The sequence below is a fragment of the Mustela nigripes genome, chromosome 14 (assembly GCF_022355385.1).
Source record: "Mustela nigripes isolate SB6536 chromosome 14, MUSNIG.SB6536, whole genome shotgun sequence".
In the NCBI taxonomy this organism is placed as follows: Eukaryota; Metazoa; Chordata; class Mammalia; order Carnivora; family Mustelidae; genus Mustela; species Mustela nigripes.
The window spans coordinates 88,281,735-88,306,091 of NC_081570.1; positions in this window are offsets into that span (position 1 = coordinate 88,281,735).

A 24,357-nucleotide genomic window follows, 5' to 3' on the forward strand; every position below is an offset into this window, starting at 1 on the left:
GAAAGGTTGGGGTCTCCAGAAGCATTGACATTGTATATTAAAGACAAAGAGATGATAGATACGTAGATAGCAAGAAAGAATATAGGTAGATAGAAAGATATGTAGTTAGATGCACTGATAGATTATTTGATGTGATTGACCATTTGGTGATATCTTGTAATTCTTTCAGATTTGGAAGAAAATTACTAGTTAATAGGCTGAAACTTAAGGAAATGCTCAAGTGTTCACAAATTCTAGAAAAAAAAAGTTATTCAAGGGCAGAAATATTACCATGGATCACTGTGTAGTTCAGGTTAAATAATATTTGCATATTCATAGGCATGTAAACACTGAGTATTCAAACTAAGTTTTTAATAAATGATATTGAGAGTATAGTGGAGAGGAAGTATGTGCATGTCTGTGGGTGTGAGGGAGAGAGGCGGGGAAAGAGAAAAGCAGAGAGGCAAAGAGAAAGAGAGTAAGGAAGAATATATTGGAGAACTGCTTAACTTTACAATAGGGAGTCTGTAGATATGAAAAAAATTTAAATCAAGAAATAGCAACAAAGTATACCTATTTAAAATTAGGAGGTCTAGTTTCAAAAAATATAAGTTAAAAATTGTTTTTGTCGAGTAGGACTTGCAGTTTGGCAGTGGATAGAACAGAATTATTTTTATCATTATAAACCTTATGCTACAATTTGACTTAAAAACTATGTTACGTATATAACTTCGATTAAAATACAGATTTAATTTAAAAGAGTGGAGGAATAATTTCAAAGCTTTCAGGGAGCAGAGCTGGAGTTCTAAAGACTTTTAGAATGAAAAGGAAAAAAATACCTATAAAATTGAAAACAAATGTTTTATCCTTATATTAGACCTTAAAAACAATCTCAATTTATGCTTCCATTCGTATCTCCTACAGCTTCTAAAAGTGTACCTTAATATCCAAGCACATTAGATTGTCTTCTATACCTAAAGATGCTTTAATCATTACCTAAAATGACTCCTTCTCTATCTCGATCTGTCAAAATTCTAGCAATCCTTCAAATACTGTCTCAATGTTATGTCGATTTTCCTCCCATCCTCAACTATATGGAATATTTTCCTCTTGTAATTCCCCACTGAACTTTTACTGAATTTATATTATCTCATCTCTTATTTATTTATTGTTTTTGTATATTTATCTCATTCTGAGCTGCTTAAATTTGAGGCTGTATTACTTACATTGCATTCCTTGGGTTAACTAACAAAACATTTAAAGACTTGTTAGTCACCTCATGGCTGTGTAGAATTAAACTGAAATCTGACAGGCAATTCTCTTCTGTTTTTAAAAGAAATATTATTACCTTGCTTTTATTTTTATTATTATCATGGGTTTAAATTGTTATTACTTGTACCACTACTACATACAACTTGGTTAAGAAAGACGATATAAAATTGAGGATTTAAGGTTTTTCATTTGAATATTTTATCTAAAAATTATTTTCATCACCACTATGGAGGAAAATTCTTGTTTTCTTTTAAAACTGAATGTGTAAGCACAAAATAGCCATAGAGATGGCATATAATAAGCCATGAATTTATCACATCACTAGTTATAGGTTCATTTTTTATTAGAATTTCTCTGGAAAACAGTAAAGAGCAGTCTTTAATCATTGCCAAAATTGAAGAATGTTTCTGGAAATAATAAAACTCATTTCAAGTAAATAATTGATGATTTACATTAATCAGTAATGACAATAATTTCTCTTTATTAAATTATTAGATATACTTCTTTTTAAAAAATGACTATTAATTATTAGTCATATAAAATATTCCAAGTGCTATTGATGGTATTTATACTATTTATCTTATATAATTCTCATAGAAATAGCAGCAGATAGAATATAATAGAAATACACGTAGCACTTACTATATGGTCAACCCTCATCTAAAAGTTTTTACACATACTAAATGTCACAACTCTATGAAGTAGGTACTCTTATTATTAATTTCATTTTATAGCTTAGGAAACTATGACATGGACAGGTTATGTAACTTCCCTATGGTCATACATGTAAAAAGTGTAATACCAGGATTGGAATCCAGGATCCAGAGTCCAAATTCTAATCGTTACATTAAATAGGCATCTTTATTACTATTACTATTCTCATTCTTTGGATGAGCAACCTGAGGCTTAAAGGTGGTATGTATGTGGTAGAACCAGAATTTGAATTTGTCTGTTTTATTTAATAAGCTTTATACCATAGACATGACATTAGAAGAAAACATTATTGGGGTGCCTGGCTGACTCAGTCAATGGAGCATGTGGTTTTTGATCTTGGGGTTGTGAGTTCAAGTTCCACGTTGGGCATAGAGATTACTTTAAAAAATCATAAAAAATAAAAAAGAGAAAGCATTACTATTTAAAATATTGAATCAAGAAAGCAAAACAAAAGGTCATATGCTATTTCTTTTTTTTTTTTTAATTTTAATTTTAAATTTTTTATTTTTTATAAACATATATTTTTATCCCCAGGGGTACAGGTCTGTGAATCACCAGGTTTACACACTTCACAGCACTCACCAAATCACATACCCTCCCCAATGTCCATATGCTATTTCTAAACTCTATAGTTATATTTTAAAATAATCTATGTGATTCACCCCATATCCACACATGTCTGTATCCATCATCAGAAAATTTGAGGAACTTAAATCCATTGCACATTTTGTAAGTCTTTTATGAATATTAGGGGCAACATATTCTCAAATACTGACTTGATTATTCTTCAACTAATATTTTTGTATTTGAATAAAGTATACTTCTATAAAAGTACCCATAATTACCTTTTAAGGTCCTCTGTGTTTTTTTTAAACTGAATTTTATTTACTATTCTGTTCTGTGCTACATGTTTTGCTGCCCAAGTAGGCAGTTGCCATGTGCAACTTCAATGGATTCTTTCTGATGTCCCAAAATAAATCAAATTATACAGCAAGCAGGGATATCACTGAAGTCTATGTAAATAAAGATATATAAAAAATTCAATATAACCTGTCATTTTCCTTGTGACTATTGAAAGTAAAGCCATTCATGTTGTTCCAAATAAAACCCCTGAGGGTCACAATTTTTTCTAAGAGGGTGGCAACTAAGAATGAACACTTTTTAACAGGGAGAGAAAAGATCTTTTGAAGACCTGGTCAGGCCTATTCCCCATGATTCCCCTTTGCTTTACCATATCCCAGACCTGCTCAGAAAGATTACAGGACATTCTTTCATCAAGCCATACACCACTGAGAGTAACTTCAAAGTGAATTGTCACAACAGTGTGCAGTACTCTGTAAATATATAAAGCATACTATGCAAGCTGCTCAGTGTGTGGTTTAAAAAAAGTTTTCAAACAGAGCAGGTCAAAGGCATAGCATCTCAAAGCCTTTTTGTTCTTTATTTTTTACTAATCATAGCATGATTTCTCAAGGAACCAGTTTCTAGAACTTTGGAGTCTTCTTCCTGTAACTTTATTCTCATCTCCCCGAACTTCCCACCAATGACCAAAGTCTCTGGTAAATCCCTTCTTCCACACCACCTAAGGATTTGTTCAATATCTTAACAAGCTTTCTTGTCTCAAGTTTTCCTTCTCTTTAGTATACCTTATAAAACACTAATAAATTAATGCTTGGAAATCTGCAATTTATGTAATATAGAGTCCTTGCTCAAAAAACTTCAGTTGTTCCCAATGTCCAGAGAATAAATCCAAATTCAATATTCTGAAAGGAGAGATTTGCCTGTTCCCCTAAAGGCAATCTTCCTGCTCAATACATCATCTACATTTTCCCCTCCAAAACAAAACCCCACAAACCTTGATAACTTACTCAGTGATTTAAATCACATTACTTCACTTCAAGTGTTAACTCTTTTTGAAGTCTTCCCTGAGAGTACCAGGCATCAGGAATTTTTCCATCCTCTGACTTCCTGAAGGTTGTTCCCTCTGTTGCTCACATTAGAATGTAACAAGATTCTAAAAAGTGACTGCAATTTTTTTTTAAATCATACTTCAGATAGTACTTTTTTTTAAAAATCAGAGAATATGTTATAGAATACAGAAACTTATGTTTGTTAAAATGTAACTTCAAAAATAAAAGCAAAGTGATTAGAAATATGATGATTCTTAACCAAATAAAAAAATACAGAATTAGGAGCGAGTTTTGAGTTTGAGATAATAAGCTTCCTATTTTGTATATTGTTTTATAATAATAGAAATTAAGTTACCTTTTGTATTTGGAGCATATATAACCAAAAGAAACTTAAGGCTGAAATGAAAAGGAATTTTTGTTAATTATAAGAAGAAAAAGAAATAACTAAGGACTCTAGTTGAACAGCTCAATTTGTATAAGTATCCCTTTAGTAATAGACTTCAAGGTAATTGTCAAGATTTTTCTTTAGACCAATCTTAAGGTTATCAATGAAAACATTTTCACTTTTGTGAAAAATATTGCCTAAAATTTGTATGAAACAGTAAAATACCCTGCATAGCCAAAACAATCTTGAGAAAAAAAAGAAAAAAAAATCTGGAGGCATCACATTTTCTGATTTCAAACTATATTACAAATTTGTAGTAATAAAAACATCTATGGTATTAGCATAAAAACATACAGAGATTAATGAAACAGAATAGAGAGCCCAGAAGTAAACCCAAACCTATATGGTCAATTACTTTATGACAAAAAGGCAAAGAACATACAATGAGGAAAGGATAATCTCTTCAGAAATGATATTTAAAAAAACTGGATATCCATATACAAAGAGTAAAACTATCTCACACAGTCTTTCACAATCTTACACTGTGGACAAAAGTTAACTCAAAATAGACTTGACCATAGACTGGAAGCCTTAAAACTTCTAGAAGAAAACATAGAGAATAAGCTCCTTGACATCATTCCTGGCAATGATTTTTTAGATTTGACACTAAAAGCAAAGGCAACAAAAATAAAATAAGACAAGTGGGATTACATCAAAATAAAAAGGTTTTGCACAACAAAAGGAACATCAACAAAATGAAAAGTCAACCTATGGAATGAGAGAAAATATTTGCAAATCATATACCTGAAAAGGGGTTAGTATCCAAAATTTTAAAAAAGCTCAGACAGTTCAATAGCAAACAATCTAATAAAAAAAAACAGGAAGAACAGAATAGATGCTTTTCCAGAGAGGATATACAAATGGCCAACAGACACACAAAAAGGTGCTCGACAGCATTAATCATCAGGGAAATGCAAATTAAAACTACTATGAGATATTACTTCCCACCTATTTGAATACTTATTAACAAAAAGATATGAATTTAATCATAGTCTTATGGAAATATTCAAAAAGTAAATTTTATTTATTTTTAATAAAAATTTTTATGATTTATAAAAATATTTTTTAATTTTTAAAAATATTTTTTAAAATTTAGTTTTTAAATAGACAAGAATAAGATTGACTCTGTGACTTTCTGGGACCTATACAACATATGATTATATTGCCTCATATGTTAATACTATAGAAATAATTGTCTTATACCATGATGATACATGTTGTAATTTCTTGTATTTAATTAATATCATATTGATATAAATGGATATTTTAATCAGAAAAGAAAGAATAGGGATTAACAACTTCAACAGTAAAGTCAGTCTTTCTTTCCTTCCATCCTTCCTTCATTCTTGTTTATTCTGATCAAATCACTCTTTATCTCTCTTCCTTGTCTTTTCTACTAGCAAAAATACTGCACACACACACATACACACACACACGAAAACACGCATCTGTGTAAGCCATGATCCTGCAACTAAACATTTCATATGTCTCTTACTAAAAAATTAGGATTACTCCATACCATAATGAGAGAAAAAGAGTTAAATGTAAATTACTTAATGTCAGATAAGATTGTTACATTTGTACCCAAAGCACACTAAAAGGGTTAGAGGAGATGAGAACACTGTAACTTTTTAAAATTCTGACAATGGGCATAAGAAAAAGAAAAAGATTGATGTATCATTTATCGTAATCAGATGTCAGAATAAGTTCTGACATTAGTAAACACCGTGGTTTACAATAGTAAACACCATGGTTTTTTATTATCACTGAAGTTCAAAAGATCATGAAGACCTGAAGATCATGAATTTTGGTAGGGTAATTAAATGTGCTAAAGAGGGATGGCTTTACTTAACTTATTTGGAATGCTTAAATTAATCTCCTCAGGAATGACCTGAGAGAATCTCATGACATTGATTATTTTCTTGAAATGTATGAACTAACATGAAAATACGCTGCCTAAATAATCACATAATATATATTGTCTCATGAATAAACACAAGTTCACTAATATTTCAGTGTGTCTATTCTCCTTTTTATTGAAGATGATCATCTGTTTCGAGCAATCACCCTGGCCCTCAGAAGCTGATGGTCTAGCAATCTAGTATGGGATATACATACATACATATACACATATAGATTAAAATATGGAGGGGGAGAAAAAGAATAAGATTTAAAGACAGAACGATGGAGTTTTAAAATACATATATTATTATTTTATCAATTCAATGAAGAATCAATATGAGACTAAAATTTTCTTGCTCCATTGTGGTAAAATTGACAAAATTATAAGCTATTTAAAAAGTACAATGTGATGATTTAATATGTATACTGTATACTGTAAAAAGATATCCCATTATTAACACATCCATCATCTCACATTTTTACCTTTTCTTTGTGTGTGAGAACATATAAATCCTACTCTTTTAGCAAATTTCACTTATACAATACAGTGTTAGATAACAAACTAATAGGAATACAGGCAGGATCCACTACATAATTTGTGGGTACCAGTTCAAAATAAAAATGCGGGATCCCTTGTTCAAAATTATTAAAAAGACAGTAGAATATTAATCCAAGCATGGGGCCCTTCCAAGCATGGGCACTATTCAACTGCCCAGGTCATACATTCATGAAGCCATCCTTGTATATAGTATAAAAATTTGCTCATGATATTGTATATTTTTTAAGGTCAGATTAAAGTAATTATTCATCCAAATCTCATTCTCATTCTAGAACTACATGGTGAGACAATATTTATTTCAAGGGATTGGTCTCTTGAGAGTTTATGGCCACAAGCTATAGCCAAGTAGTTTGGACACAAAAAAATAGCAAAAATGTATCAGTAGAATTTCAGGTCTATTGGTATAAATAGATTTCTTAAATAATATATAAATAAAAATATAATTTTAAAACGAAAAGTTACAAAATATTCTTTTAACAAATTATTATATTAGAGTCTTTTTACCACATAATAATTATTTGAGCAATACTGTATTACAAATTTTTAATGGTCCTTTAATTTAGAGTCTTTTTACTTTTATCTATATCATTCCAAAAATATATTTATTTTTATACCCGGTATTATTTAGAAGAAGAAGTCAACAATTTAGGTCAGGTTTCAATCCCACATTTTCTAGGAAGACTGCAAACCATTAAAGTCAAGGGTGCTCTTTCTCCCCCTCTGAATTCCAAAAACTTGTTGCCTGTGCCACCCAACATATTCTGCCTCCTACCACAATTATTTTCTTTTCTAGACTGTAAACTTCTGGGGCCAAACATGTCTTAGGTGTCTTCATAAAAATCACAACATCTTAAAAAAAAAAAAAAGAGAGTCCCAAACATGGAAGAAGTGCAATATAGTAGCCCTATATAGTTCTATCTTGAGTGGATACACAAATGAAAGTGGTTTAAAATTCTGTGTACTACCTTCTGTAAAGAAGACCAAGATGATCAAATGTAATTGTCAGTACGTAGACAGTTTCTTAAGTATGATGCTGTGGTTACTTTGTTCAAAAAGACTGAATTTAGTTTGACTTTCTCTAAAGGCCAAACTGCAAAAATTAAAGTATTGCATTTCTCCCAATCTTTTTATATATCCTTAAGCTTTCTTTTAAATTACTTTTGCACCAGAAGAAGAAAAAACAACATATTTTCTGAAATTACAGTAATTTATACCGAGAATTTTGGTGAAGAGAAAACCAACTCAAAAACACACATTTTTAATATTTTCTTATAATTTTACATATATGTCTTATAATTTAATGATATTGATGTCTTCCATGCAAATATTTTGTTATTCTCATCTTGAAATAGGAATATTCAAACTTAAATTTTAAAGAGATAAGAATAAAAAAAATCTAATTGCATAAAATCTTATTGTACATATTTTTGAAAGGGATACAAGTTTATAGTTCCATGATTATTAATTTAGTCCTTCCATCTTTTCATTGTTCTTTCCTTCCTTCTTCCCTATCTACCTTTCTTTTCAAAGGTAATGATTTAATCTAAAAGCTATTAATTAAGTCTGAACAAGGTAGACTACAAAGGGAAGAAGCAGTAGCATAGGATATTGCTTGCAGTCAGTAGAGAGCACATCAACTTTGAATTTGTTTTCTCCAGAGAAATTTTTTCAAATAACCCTCCCCAGTGTCCTCCTAAAATCGTTTTTAAAAAGATTTTTTTTAAGGACACATGAGTGGCTCAGTCAGTTGAGTGTCCGCCTTCAGCTGAGGTCATGATCTCAGGGCTCCAGGATCAAGCCTCACATTGGGCTCCTTGCTCAGTGGGGAGCCAGCTTCTCCCTCTGCCTGCCACTCCCCCTGCTTGTGTCCTCTCTCTTTCTCTGACAAATAAATAAATAATCTTTAAAAGAAGATTTTTTTTTTTTTAGTTAGCATACACTTTAATATTAGTTGCAGGTATACAATATAGTGATTCAACAGCTCAAGTGTCTATTGACTGATGAATGGATAAAGATGTGATATATATGTATATATACAATGATTACACAGCCTAAATTCTAACAGAAGTTAACTTTTCCTTTGTCTCTTTGGACTTGCCTATGGTTCACCATACCTTGCATGTCCCAAATTGCAATTCCTCTGTTATTCTCCCCAAAACTCATTTTGCTAGCAAAATAAATAGCTATTTTTGATGACAACTATAATAAAACTTATATGATCTCTCTCCTTCCCTCTCCTCCCCCTCCCGAAAATATCTTATTGCACTGTGTTCATCCTTCTTCTTGTAAGGATGTGAGGTAATCAAATGTCTATGTGATGAGATGAAGGGAATTGAACAATATAGGGAGCAACATAGCATTAGGCTACAAATGACCTTCTAACAATTTGTATATTCATATATTAAGATACAATTGGAAATAGAAATTGTGTATATTTAAAGTATACAACTTGATTTGATATATATATATATAAGTATGTATGTATATACACACACATTGCAAAATGATAACCAAAATTAAGCTAATTAACATATCCATAGTAGTAGAATATTATGTCATCATAAATTGCATATATGATGTAGGCAGCCACGGACCTAGCTAGAGGCGAGGGATCAAACCAGGCCCTGACTCGTGCCTCCTGAATATTAGTTGAGTTGCGCTTGAGAAAGAGCCTGAGCTATGGACCCTAAGACTCGCTGATGTGACTGCCTGCACCTATTTGAGGCAAAACTGGGTTGCGCATTTAACTATTACAAGATTATCCTGTACTTGCACGGATTATAAATTGTATCATTGTAAACTCATGAATTGCTAGTTAAAGATTAGCTAAGTAGACAAAAGTTACTGGCATCAGAAGATCCGCTACCAGCCCTTGGGAAATGGGCTTCATAATGCTTGAGGGGTTTCATGTGAATGTTACCTGTGTATGAGCAATCAACTGAAAATAGATACTTCCTTATAATTGTTTCTGTTAACTATATAATGTCTCACAGCCTTGAATAAAATCGGCACTGTTGGACAACCTCCTCGGTGCTCCTCCTGCCACCATCTCTTTGTCTCTTAATTTCTTTTCACCATCCTCTTACCCTCACATTCCTGGTCGATTTGTCACGCTGGCTGCGACACATATACATGTACATATAACAGAAAATAGCCTATAATCAAGACTTACTTCCTGTTACAAGGTACATCTAAAGGTAAGCTATATATATATGTTTCTGTGTATGCATGTGTTTTCTACACCACTATTTGTAAAGTAAGTCTAAACTTGTTTCATTTGCACTATGTAGGCATTTCTTTCCTTAACCACCCCCTATTGATCCTTCAAGTACTACCTAGATTGGAGGTTCCTTTTGTTATGCACCCTTCCCAGACCCCATCCCCCAGTGCTTCCACCTACCAGAAAGATTTGTCTATATATCGCTTCCCTGCTTTGTATTGGCACCATCATCCTCCCCAAATGTAAACAGACCTCCCTCATTGAATTCGTCACAATGTATTGAATTTATCTTGTTTTTCTCTTTTTCCCTTTATTCTGTAAACTGCCTGAATTCAGGGCTTATATATTGCTCATTTCTGCATCTCTCACACGGTGGGCAGTAAAGTTTCTGTCATTTAGTACATTTTTCTCTTAAAGTCCATTGAATTTAAATTACCTCAGGAAGATTGCTTGGTATGGAAAATAATTCAAGAATTATTTTGTAAACTACATCAAAGAGAAGTAGCCAAATATCAGTAATATTATGTTTTAAAGTGTGACAAACAGTATTTCTCCAAAAAGAGTGTGCTTTTCTGTACAAAGTTTATTAAAGTATTAATCTTTCCAGTTGCTCTTTGAAGGACAACTCGTATTCCATTCCAGTCTACATGGTTCAAGTAGATCTGATCCAATCTCCTGGCTCAAAAGTTGAGCACAAGATCCAGGTCTTCACAATCATTGTCTTCTGTCCGTTCCTCCACTCCAGCTTCAATTACTCATTGCTTCAGAAATGAGCAGGGACTCAAGGCTGTTCAATCAAATTCTCCTTGATATTTCAGCTGGCAATACAAGTAAAAAAGGCTTTCTTTCACTAGTACTGCTAGCTGTGGGTTCTCTGGGGCTATAAGGATCATCTAAACTCAGAGCTTTCAGGGACTATTTCCAGTGTTACCCACATACTGTAGACTGTAACTGACACAGAGGAAATCACAACCAAGGACAGAGACAGAATATTCTCTAGCACAGAGCCCACACACCTCCCTGAATTTTGCTCATTAGACAAGAATGGGCATCTGTCCTAAAGACACTCAGCCTTGAGATTGCCTAGAATGGAAAGGTTTTGGCTGAACAGCCTACCCAGTTATAGTCTCTTTTCAGGAATCTGAATTGCAAAATATACACCGATAAACATAAATCACTACAGGAGTTAGGACTTCAAGAATGCACGCATGGGTTCAGAAGAAGAGAGGGGTTATGGCAGGCTAGGAGAGAAAATATGAATAAACAGAAGCTAAGCAGTAAATTGAACTTACTCAGAGGAAAACATTAAGAGGGACCATTTGCAAAGGAGAATAAAAGTGAGAACAAATAAAAATCGCTAACAGTTATAAAGTATTATACTATCTCCTGGCACCCTTCTAAGCATTTTAAGTAGATTATCTCATTTAGTATGGCAGCCAAACTGCAAACATTCTTTCATACCTTCTGCATTAACTGAGCTCCTACCATATACCAAACACTATTCTGGGATTCCAGACTACAGTTATTGAAGAAAAAAAAATAGTTATTTGAAATCTTGGCATTAATGCTCTATCATCTAAACTCTAACACACTACCTGGAATAGTAAGTTATTATTAACTATTTAGGCTATTGAATGAAGTAACAAGGGAAGAAGTAAATGGCTATTAAACATTTGACTATGCACCAGGGATTGTGCTTCTTTCCTTGACTTAACTTTTATCCTTTAAGTCACACAGCTATGCTATAAGATAAGAATGAACTAAGACATGCAGGTTTTCTAATATACCTTCTTATTCTAATTCTGACTCGAGAATAACTAGAATTGCTTTTCTTGTCTTTTTTGATAAAACTAGTCCATGATGGGACTAGTGAAATGGGAAAAATGAGAGCAGAGGAGATTATTTTCATCACACTACATTTTTAAGTAAATAAGATCTTTGAGGATAGCTTTGGCATTACCTTTCCCAATAATTATATAAATGGCTTTAGTGAATAATAAAAAAGATTCATATAGTTATTAGCTATGAAAATAATTTTCTATTGCTTATCTTCCTTGAAATTAAATTTTCTATAGTTTAATACTCCAATTTTCTGAAAATGGCTTTAGAATTTTAACCAGTTTTTAACATCAACAAATGTTTCACTTTCAGCACATGTCCACTTGCAGTGTAATTCTGATAAGTTTCAATTTTATTGTGATAAACTCATGTTACTGTTAAGAAGCTATCCTCTGCAGATCTCACAATTCTATAATTGCGAATAGTTATGGTTATGTATATTTGTATGCTCAGAGTATTAGCTACCCAAATTAATTTCCAGGTTAAATGGCTTATCATACTCAGTCAAATAATCATTTAATTATAGCTGATTATTTCATTTTTAAAAAAGATTTATTTATTTGAGAGAGAGAGAGACTGAGCATGACGGGGGAGGGGCAGAGGGACAGAGAAAATCTGAATCAGACTCCATGCTGAGCACGGAGCCCCACTCAGGGCTCAACCTCATGACCCTGAGATCATGACCTGAGCCAAAATCAACAGTCAGACACTTGACCAACTGAGTCACCCAGGTGGACCTATTTAGTTTTTATTTTCTATTCATTTGGCATAAAAGTAGAAAAGACCTCATTTTGCAGTATATATTAGAAAATCTCAAAAAAGTAGAGTAGTATATTATATTCCCAATTATGCTACAAGCCAGTTTACCCAGGTTTTAGCTTTCACCCACACAAAAGGAGAATTCTGTCCTGAAAAGGCAAATGTGAGGAATAAATATTTTATTTAGATAATGAAAAATTTTAGGCAATATGTAAATGATAGATTCTACCATAAGTTAAGTAACTTCCCATATTTTAAAAGTGCACATTATTTCAGCAAATAATTACTATAGTTTGATTTATCATCATCCATTAAAATTCTTTCTGTAGTGTAGGCGTATGGTAGGAAATATCCAAGTGTTTCCATTAGTTTTTAGACTTACTGAGCTCTTTAAAAGTGCATTCCTTTCTCTGGAGTGTGAATATAATTTTGCATCAGTAGAGTCATAAAATTGAATGTTTTCTTTTGAGAAAAAATATTTAAATAACTTACCAAAGAAATTTAAGTTGGCAAGAAGTATGCAAAAGTTCATTAGATTAAAAAATATATATTAGAACAGTTTTTCATATTGCCCAAATAATATATTTTCTTCTGGATGTATTATCTGAGATAGGAAAGCTGACATTTCTAAGGAGAGAAGATTTCATTATTTCAATGATAAGGAAAGGAGGAAGCTTTATAGTTTCTGTGAAGGAGAGTTTTCCAGAGTAGATGTAAAATAGAGAAATGCATTGTGGTATAAGTGATTCCCCTCATGAATACAACAATTTACTAAGTTAATTTGATTTTAAGAACTTCCATGCACACCAGGAAAAAAAAATGATGTTGCTCCAAACCAAAGTTGTATCAAAATAATTATCAAAATTAAATATACATGTAAATTTTCATGTAACAAAACTACTGATTTTGCAAAAGAGAGCAGGAAATATGTGGAGCTATTTCTCTTATATTATGTCAGTGCTTCCTACATAGGGTTATTATATTCTATGATTATTACATCTCAACTTGGGTTTCTTACTTACCATTGATGACTACACATATAGCAAGATACACAAGAATTTGGGAAAAACTGTAGGTTACTAGTTTTGAAGGTACAATTTTCCTAAAACATATAAAGTGTACCTTTCCTCTGAAGGGAGTTGCCTACACTTTTTTTCTGGAGTTCATTTCTTCCTGTGCTTTGAAACAGTTTCTAAAATTTAGTAGTTTAGCATCATATGGAAAAATTATTTTGCCAGAATTATTTACTTACCAATACTTCTTTAAGGCAAAAACTATTTCATAAAATGCTGATTTTGAATATCATTTTATTTCTAAACAATTGCATAAAATGGGAATAGGGAGACCCATGCCACCTATGCTATTTAATCCATTTGCCAAGTAATTGTTGATTTGCCTACTCCAATTCATTATAAATTTCTAGTATCAGCTTTCAAATGTAAGTGAGCACCGCTCTCCAAGATCCAGGCTCTTTCTACCGTCATGCAACTCCTCAGCATATGCCTGCTTTTATGTAACCAATGTCACATTAGCCTTGGATACCTACCAATATGTGAACAGGAGGAGGGAACCATGGCTTTGAGGTAATTAATCCATTATCTGTCCTGTACTTTTCTTCACAAAAAGCAGATTTTCACCTATAGTTTTTATCTCAGGGAAGGGCCAGACATATTGAAAAGCACAGATAATCCATGAGCCCCTTTGACGGTTGTGATCCAAACATCTAAGCCAGCACCATCCAAAGCAATGTCATGCAAACCATACATGTAATTTAAAAATGTATAGTAGCCACATTTAAACAGATAAAAGCAAGTGGAATTAATTTTAATAAAATACCTTTTGCAATGCAAATATAGCATATGTTCATTTCAACATGAAACCATATTTAAAAATTAATGAGATTGTTTACATTTCTAATACCGAGTTTTTAAAATCAGTGTATATTTTACACTTAGAGCACCTCTGAATTCCTGTTAGCCACATGTCAATACATCGATAGCCATATGTGTCTAGTAACTGCCCTATTTGACAGTCATATAAAAGAAACCTCCCCTGAATAATTGAACATATTGAATTTATATTCTAGGGTTTACTCCATATGATTGCGAGAGCTTGATATTTTAAATTAGGAATAGCATGGAGGACATTAGGAAAAAGAAAATGAAGGGGGGAAGTCAGAGGGAGAGACAAAGCAAAAGAGAATCTGGACTCTGGGAAACAAACAGAGGGTTTCAGAGGGGAGAAGGGTAAGGGGATGGGCTAGCCTGCTGATGGGTAATATGAGGGCACATATTGCAATGAGTATTAGGTGTTACAGGCAAATAATGGACAATGGAAAATTACATCAAAAACTACATATGGTGACTAACATAATAACAAAATAAATAAGTTTTCAACTGAGAGTAATAGATGGCTTTATTTTCCCATGAGAACATCATCTGTGCCATCAAGACCATTGTTCATGGACCATTACGTAAAGGATCCTCCACTGTTATCTTTAGGATGCATCTCAGAGACACTGATATGCAATCTGGATGCTTTGGTACTCATTCTTTGGCAAAGACAACAATGTCACAATTGCTGAATGGTTTATCTTGTAAAAGGATATCCTGATTTCAGAGCTCTTAAAATGTTTTTAAAAAGTGAAATGTAGGGGTGCATGGGTGGCTTAGTCGTTAAGCGTCTGTCTTCAGCTCGGGTGATGATCCCTGGGTCCTGGGATGGAGCCTGCCTTGGGCTCCCTGATCAGTGGGGAGCCTGCTTCTCCCTCTCTCTCTACCTGCTATTCTGCCTGCTTGTGCTCTCTCTTTCTCTGTCAAATAATAAATAAGTAAACCTCTTTTTTAAAAACTGAAATTTAGAGCTAATGGAATAAGCTGCTTCATAATAGATAGGCACACACACAAGCATAAATACAAATAAAATATATGTATGCTATATCATTAATATAAAATGAAGTTCTTACTGTAGGTTCCAATAAAAAAAAAAAATGAAGGCTTCTCCTCTGGCCAAATTTTCTCTTCCCCTTGAATGAGTTTTAACAAGTTTTATCTTAGATATTCTCCATAAAGTTTGACACCTCCATATCTAGCCACACCTACACAGACATGATGACTGTGTACATTTCAAAGAATATCTGTGAGAGCATCAAACTTTAATGTTTATATGCATTCCTTAATTTGCCATAGCTGCTTAACTTTGTTTTCCTGCTTTCTTAAATTAGCTTCCAAGTTAAGCACAGATAGAAGGACAGAAATGCTATTGAATAATTTGGAACATTGGAAGAATAAAATTATTTCTCAGATTTTTTAAAAAATCTGTTTAAAATATGATATCATGATTTAAAAGAACCAAATATTTGGAACATTGACCATTTCCTTTGAAAGTTTATTTTCTAGTAAATGTTTTATATATTTCCCTTAAAATGATAAGGAATAAATCATAGTACATAAAATTGCAAAGAAGAAAGGATCTTGAAATAATAGAGTCCTATAACCTCAATTTATAATGAAAAGTTGAGTTACAGTTACAGCCATGCCTCTCCAAAGACGACCACACTGTCATGACTAGAACATTGGAGACTTCTTAATTCGATGCATTTATGCTTCAAAATTCTGATGCCTAATTTAGAAAAACTTTTTGCTTATAGATTTTTAATATTGTTGTCATGTAAACCTAATAAAATAACAAAAATTTAAATACCTAACTTATTATTTAGACTAAATTACACAATTACCCTGTTCATTTTTTATGTTAGCCTTCATATAGCTTGCTCTTTTTTATATAGCCATAAAAATTAAAATATAACTTAAAGGTTTTATATGGTGGCTAATGCATCACAGTGTAAAGAAGAAACAAATTAAGTTGTTATAAGCTTTATAAATATAAGCTTTAAAGTGTGGTATTTTATATTTTTCATTAAAATGAGGATAAAACATTAATCTTAGTACATCTTTCACTTGCCATCTTCTATCATTTTATATATTAGTTTGAGTAGAATTCCTATCATTACTTATTTGTTTTCTTTCCTCTATTCCTGTTTTCACACATTGGGCTGAATTTCATTACAAAGTACTGAATGGAATTATACAAATTTAGACATCTCAAAACATTTGCTACATGCAGCTGGACTTGGGTAGAACAGACTAGTCTTCCAGAACTCACACACACATGCACACATACAAACAGGTCACACTGAAATGAAAGAAACTATTCATGAAAGTAGAGAGAGGGACGTGTGCAAACTTTGAAAGAACTGTTGTTCCATATATACATAGTCTACCACATTTACCGTCTTTATTTGTGGAGAGCAAATGTTTCTGTCCTAAGGTTTACTGCATTCAGACTCTTATTTGGCATTCACCATTTCATATTCTTTTTTTTTTTTTTCTGGGAAATGATAGTAGTTTGAATATTTAGCTTGTCCTTTGCATGAAAATAAACAGCACAGCTAACACACTCCCAGACAAGCTAAAAGCAGCAATTGAGAGAGTTGAACTGACAGTTGAATTCATAAATTCATTTATTTGAATATATGGTTTTGAGACTCTTAAAATTGGACCGAGTTTTCTTCTTTGTGAGAACTCACTCATTGTCAATACTTTGAATTTTTGCAGAATAGGGAGGAATGTCACATGCCACAATGCATCAATTCTACAAGACTCCAAAAAAAATTTTCTCCTAAAAGACTGAATAAACTCAATATGTTTTACCAAATGATTTTAGGACTTGAAACAACATTTTTAAAAGGAGTTCCTACTTATATGTTGGCATTTCTTGAATGGGTTTACAAAAAATAATTTTTTATGAAAATGAGAGGTTTAGGCTGGGGTCTGTTTCCTAAATTGAACTTTATCATTTTCTGTTTTAATTTCCCCATTCTGATCAATTGAGTAATTAACCCTTAGTGAAACAAGTAAATAATATAGGTATGCTGGATTTAAAAACTTAGAGCTAATTATCCCCAGAGGGCCCATGGCTTTTCCCTCCCTCGCTACAGCCATTTTTTTTTAACCTTCCAAAAGATCCTATGTTAGTGACCATTTGCAATTAATTGTTTCATATACCAAATTATTGATTGCTTATTATTATTGATCTCTACGGACAGTTGTAATCATATTTTTTAGAAGATTTATTTGTTTATTTCAGAGGGAGAGAGAGCTCAAACTGGAGGAGGGCAGAAAGAAAGAGAGACAAGCAGACTCCCTGTTGAGCAGGGAACCAGCTGTGGGGCTATATCCCAGGAACCCCAAGATCATGACCTGAGCTGAAACCAAGAGTCAGAAGCTTAACCAACTGAGCCACTCAGGTGCCCCTAAAAACACACTTTCAACAAATTTTATTTCATTAATGCAACTGATAAAAACATGCTGATTTACCAAATATTATTTGTTCTCAATATTTAGAACTGTCTCGAGATTTAAATAAGCTTCTCACAGAAGACAAGGGAAATATATGTAATGGTACAAAGAAATAAAATGTACAGGATGTATGATTAGAGTTCCTGGTCTTTGAAAGTGGAATCTGGTTTCACAAAATATCTTATTTTCTACACAATTAAGAGGCATTTTATCTTTCTATTTTTCTGGAAGATAAATACTTATACATTCAAATTTCCAGATAAGACTTCTTGTTGTAAATAATCGATTCCTACTCTAGATCATTTCTATCTTTTCTTCTGGCCCATAACTTAGACAACCTGATATTGTGTCAGTCCACTGAGGATTTACATATTGTGAAGTCTATTTTTTCCTTCTTTTCAAACGTTACTTTGGTCAGCTTCTATTGCATTATCTCCAGAGTCACTGTTTTATTTTGTTTTTGGAAAAGTCCAACAGGTTTTTAACTCATCCATGTCTTTATATTTCAGATACTAATATTTTTCAGGTCCAGAATGTCCTTGTGTTTTTTTTTTCCTAAGATTTCATTTCTTTACTGATATTCATATTTTCCACTCAATATGTCCATATTTCTTTTAAACTCATAAGCATATTTTTAATAGCTGTTTTAAGGTCCTTGTCTCTTAATTCCAACATCTCTGTCATCACAATGTCTGGTACAGTATTCAGCCAAACACATGAGGCAGATATTTGAAGGTTCTTTTTACAGATCCCTCCTCTCTACCCCACAAATTCCAGCTGCTCAGAAGGTCTGTAATAACAATCTGTGCCCCCAGCAAGACCTCCGTGCTCTACATGGGCTCCACTTCTGCATATCATAGTCTAAAAAAACTGCTTCTAGACAGAAATCATATGTGCACAGCCTGTGTGGTTGCCCTTCTTCAAAAGGATCAAAATATTAGGTTGACTGTTTCACAGTGTTTATAAACAGCAGCTTAATATATATTGTTTATTTTTTAGTTTATGGTAGGGATCTAGTCCTGTACCAATTATTGTATCAGCTGGGAGTGGAAGTCCAATGATTTTAATTTAATAGTTATTGTCTGTTTACTTTCCCAAAGAACAAAGCAACTCATATTACCATCAGCATGTATGAAAGTAACCATTTTTCTAAAAAGTACCTAGTTATAGGGATTCTTTGTCCTTTCATTTCAATTTTTATAAAATCAACATGGACAAATGTTGTGTTACTTTATTCTAATTTACATTTCTCTAACAACTGAAACATGTTTCTGTTGTCCTTTTACTTTATTCTGTATAACCTTTTTATATACTTAGCCTATTTTCTACTGAGTTCATCTTTTCCTTATCCATTTGTAAGATTCTAAAAATTCATCCAATCTTATTTTGAATATTCCATTCTCTTCAAATTATATATATAATATAGCATATATAATATAATATATAATAATTATATATATCTATATATATGTACACACAAACACATGTATATTTAGTTTATAATACATAAATTTTGCTTAGTTGTATTCATATGCATTTATTAACCAAATGAATTACAAACAAATACCACCTATTATATGTAACACTGTGCATTAAATATACTCAGTAAATATTAATCACTGAGCATTTCTTCTGGTTTATGTGCTACTCTTTTACAAGTTAATGATATGAGACATTTTGATGTAATTTTTAAAAATTGCCACAGTAAATACCATTTGGTGCAGTGAAGTGATGATTTAATATTAAGTCTACTACAGCTTCCAAAAGAATCTAATGACACTCCCAAGAACTGGCTTAGACACTGGGAAAAACTGACTATGCTATATAAACTACTGTATTTCTAGTAGTTTTAATAGCTTGTGATTCACTCAGCATAATGTTGCTGCAAGAGTTCTTTCAAAAAATTTTTTGGTTAGGGGCGCCTGGGTGGCTCAGTGGGTTAAAGCCTCTGCCTTCGGCTCAGGTTGTGATCCCAGGGTCCTGGGATCAAGCCCCGCATCGGGTTCTCTGCTCGGTGGAGAGCCTGCTTTCTCCTCTCTCTCTCTGCCTACTTGTGATTTCTGTCTGTCAAATAAATAAGTAAAATCTTTTAAAAAATTATTTTTTGGTTAAACTAGAACATGAGAGAAAAGCCTAAATTAATTATTATAAGCTTGTCCAAATTCTGCCTAGTGGAAGGTATAAGCTGAGTAGTAACGTCCTATTTCTTTATTTAGCTAAAGATTTTCATTTTTAATATTTAACTCAATTTTAGAGTTATTTACAAAACTGTTGATATCCAATGGTTACTTAAAATAATAATGGTTCATACAGAACACCTGTCAAATCATTCCTATCAAGGTTTTGAAAATGACGAGCAGTTGGGATTTAAGAATATGTGTCTTCTTTGACATAGATATTAGACAGATTGATTCAAGCTCAGATAGCTAAAATCATGATAAGATAATGTAAAAGATAATCATGTAATTCAATAAGCAAGTTAATCTATAGAATATCCATCCATATAGAAATATATTCTTAGAGATATATGTGAAAATAAAAATATAAGTCAAATATGACATATATGAAACATTTTATTTCAAACAAATTATTTTTAAAATGATCAATAATATGTGGTCCTTCACAAAGTAAGCTTATAACCTGATGAAAGAGACAGAGGCATATATCAGTAACAACAATATAATTATATTGCCCAATAATACTTTCATGTAGTTTTCATTTGTTGATTAGTGTTTTGGTTGGGTATACAAAGGTAATCAGCTTCAGCACATTTCTTTGTAGAAACAATTCTATGTGAAATTAATATTTGATGTAGAGACAACCCCCCCCCCCAAGTTATGGCTCAAGGTATGCCAGGGGAGAAGGAAAATACAATGATAATATTGGGTGGAACTTTTGAGTATCTATTCTCTCTGCCATTTTTCCAACTGAGCCATGATGCTAGCAAAATTATTTTCTTTAATTTCCTTAATCTTTACAAAAACTTTATGAGAAAATTAATTCTAAGTTTGAGGAGCAAGCAGGGTTAGGTTGATCTATAATATTATATAAAATTATACAACTAACAACTGGTAAAACTGGGACTAAACGCAAGATTTTCTGCCTCTAAGTTTGTTTACCCTAAAAGTAGAACCTGAGAATAGGAAATTCATGGGAGAAGGAGAAATATGGGAAGCAGGATCTGGGAGAGATAATAACAGCATCTACTATAGTAACACAGACCATCTCTTCTTTCTGAGGGATCTGAGACCCTGATCACCACACCCTTATCAGATCATAGTTGTTATATTCATCTGTTAGCAATTAAAAGTGGCAGTAGATGCCAGGTGGATCAAGTGAATTTCAAGTGTATTTCTCTTTGCCCCTATATTCTGTAGCAGTCCTACTTCCCTATGATGATCAGTTCTAATTACTCTTGGCAATAATAATTCCTTTTTGTTTCTTTCATTCTACTGGCATCAGGAGATCAAAGTCATCAAGTGGAAGTCAATGTAGTGATACTCTTACTGTGTCTCCCAGTAAAAGTGTACCTTTTCTAGGAATTGAGCCTAAACCATAAAGTTTGTTATTGCAGGGACCAAAAGTATAAATTCCCCTAAAACACATGACAATAGGATCTGTTGGTTCTGACAAATACTGTATCATTCAGAGGTGCCAGCTGATAGTGTTGGACAGCTGTGAGTCAATAGTCAGCACATTGAAGATTGAAATCCTCAATAAAAAGGATCTCAAAGGGGTACCTTTAGCATCCACTATAGTCTTAATTCTACTTATCATTTTAGCTCTATTTAACCCATATTTTAAATGGAGTGGTTACAATTTTACCATCCCAAACTCCTATCTTTTGAGAGTATTGAGGACAGATACATTTTCTCTTTAATTTGCAGGTCTTCAGAGTAAGAGAAGCTATGTCAAATATATTTCATCCACACTTGCAACTGTTTTAAATGACAAGATCTTAGATTACAAGACTGAATCTGCTATCATAATTGGATGAGTATCTGGGAATCTTGGGAGAGTATATTTTGGTTGTGCCTTGATTGTGAGTTATTGGGGCCAGAGGGTAATTTTTTTTTAAGATTTTGTTTATTTATTTCAGAAAGAGAGTCAGGGCGGTCTGCAGGGCACAAGCCCCCTGCAGGGGAAGGGGTAGAGGCAGAAGCAGACTCCCCACTGAGCAGGGAGCCCAACATGGGACTTGATCCCAGGACTCCAGGATCATGACCTGAACAAAAGGCAAATGACTGATCCACCTAGGCACTCCTAGAGGGTAAATTTTGAAAGATTATCACTTCGATGATCTTAAAAAAAAAATCGTACCGCTGATATTCATACCATTATGAAGTCCTCTATGATTTTTCTATTGTTTTAACCAATAAAATGCAGTGAAAGTGACACTGTGATAGTTTTAGGCCTAAACCTTGGACACTGTAGTATTGGCTTTTGCATTCACCCTGAATTTCAGCCACTCTGTTGGAGAGACCATGCGGATCATAGAGAGCCCATGTAGAAAGTGGGAGACCTTGAAACTACATAGAGTTGAACTAAGAAACCCGGAAGACAGCTACCACAGAGATTCTAGGTCTATTTGAACTCTTCCTGCCAACCCAAAGCTTTTCAAACTTTCTTAGCTGAAGTTAAAACATGTGACCAGAGAAGCCATCTTGGATCTTTTAACTCTAGCAAATCACATGGAACAAAGATATGCTTTCTCTGCTGTGTCATATCTCAATTCCTGACCCACAGAAGTATACACAAATAAAATGGTTATTAATTTAAGCCATTACATGTTGGGGTAGTTTGTCACACAGCAATAGATAACGAAGTAATTAGAAATTTTGTTCCTTTATGATGAGAAGAATGCTAGTATGGTGTATTCAAGTACAGTATAATGAAAGATTTTAATCTTGAATGCCAACACATTATGTCAACATAATATTATTGTTATTCACACTAAACTTTAAATACTGCATTATAATTTCTGCACCAATATTCTTTTCCTCTAACATATTTTTTAAAAACTACAAAATGTGGTCAAATTCATAAATGTATTTTATTTTTTAACAATCATCTCAGCTATAGTGGATAGAAAACTTAGCTTTTAGAAATCTGTTTTCATTCAGGGATTGCAGATTTCATTTTGCAAAGCCTTGTGGGAATACTTGTTCCTGGTCTGCATTCCAGTAGCATTTTTATTTCCTGTAGCTGTGTCAAAGCAGTAATAGCAACTCAAAAGAATGGAACAGGTTGCCTTATAATATCCATACCATATGGTTTCATAGCCTAATCCCTTCATTGGTTTGGAAATTACTGTATGTGGTAACAGTAAATTGGCCTGCTAATTACTATCCCTCATGTATAAATGTGTAGGTTAATGGATATTAAATAATAAATATGTGATCTTTCTTCTCAAAACTTGTCTTTTAGATTTTTTGTTTGTGATATCTTAACTACATTTCTTTTCTTCTTTTTTTTTTAATCTTATTTATTTATTTTGACGGAGAGAGATCGCAAGTAGGCAGAGAGGCAGGCAGAGAGAGAAGGGGAAGCAGGCTCCCCACTGAGCAGAGAGCGGGATGTGGGGCCCCGATCCCAGAACTCTGAGACCATGACCTGAGCTGAAGGCAGAGGCTTTAACCCACTGAGCTACTCAGGTGCCCCTTAACTACATTTCTTAAAACCTTTTGTGGCAAGACATTAGCATCCATCTCTAAGGTTGTAAGGAATGGCCTTAGCCAGGTCAAGAAACAGAAAGAAGGCCAAGAAAGCACTGGCAGAATAAATGAAGAGAAAAGTAGATTGAGTGTGAGGTAAAGAGAATTAATGACAACTCTTAGACTGTCAGTGTAAGCAACTGCTATTTACTCAAATGAGAAGAGCTGGAGAAATACATTATTGTGAACAACATCTATATTAATTATATTCTTTACATACAACACTTACATGAAGAACTGCTGTTCTATCTGAAGTTAGAACATAAAAAAAAACAACTCTATATTTATCAAAAGAAATAATTCTACATCTGTGTCAAAGAACTACCTAGAAAAATCCATGATAGGGATTAGTCATTGAAGTAAGACATATATCTGTCCGTCCTTTGGCTATAGTTCTAAAAGAAAAAGAGACAAAAGCAAAACAATTCTAGGACAAGGACACAGCAAGAGGGTCTAAAGTCACACTTAACATTGAACAAATAGTGGAGCTTATTTTTCTGGACATATCTTCCTGTATATAAAAAGAGCAAAGCCGGGGCACCTGAGTGGCTCAGTGGGTTAAAGCCTCTGCCTTCGGCTCAGGTCATGGCCTCAGGATCCTGGGATAGAGCCCCGCATTGGGCTCTCTGCTCAGCGGGGAGCCTACTTCCCCTCCTGCCTCTCTGCCTACTTGTGATCTCTGTC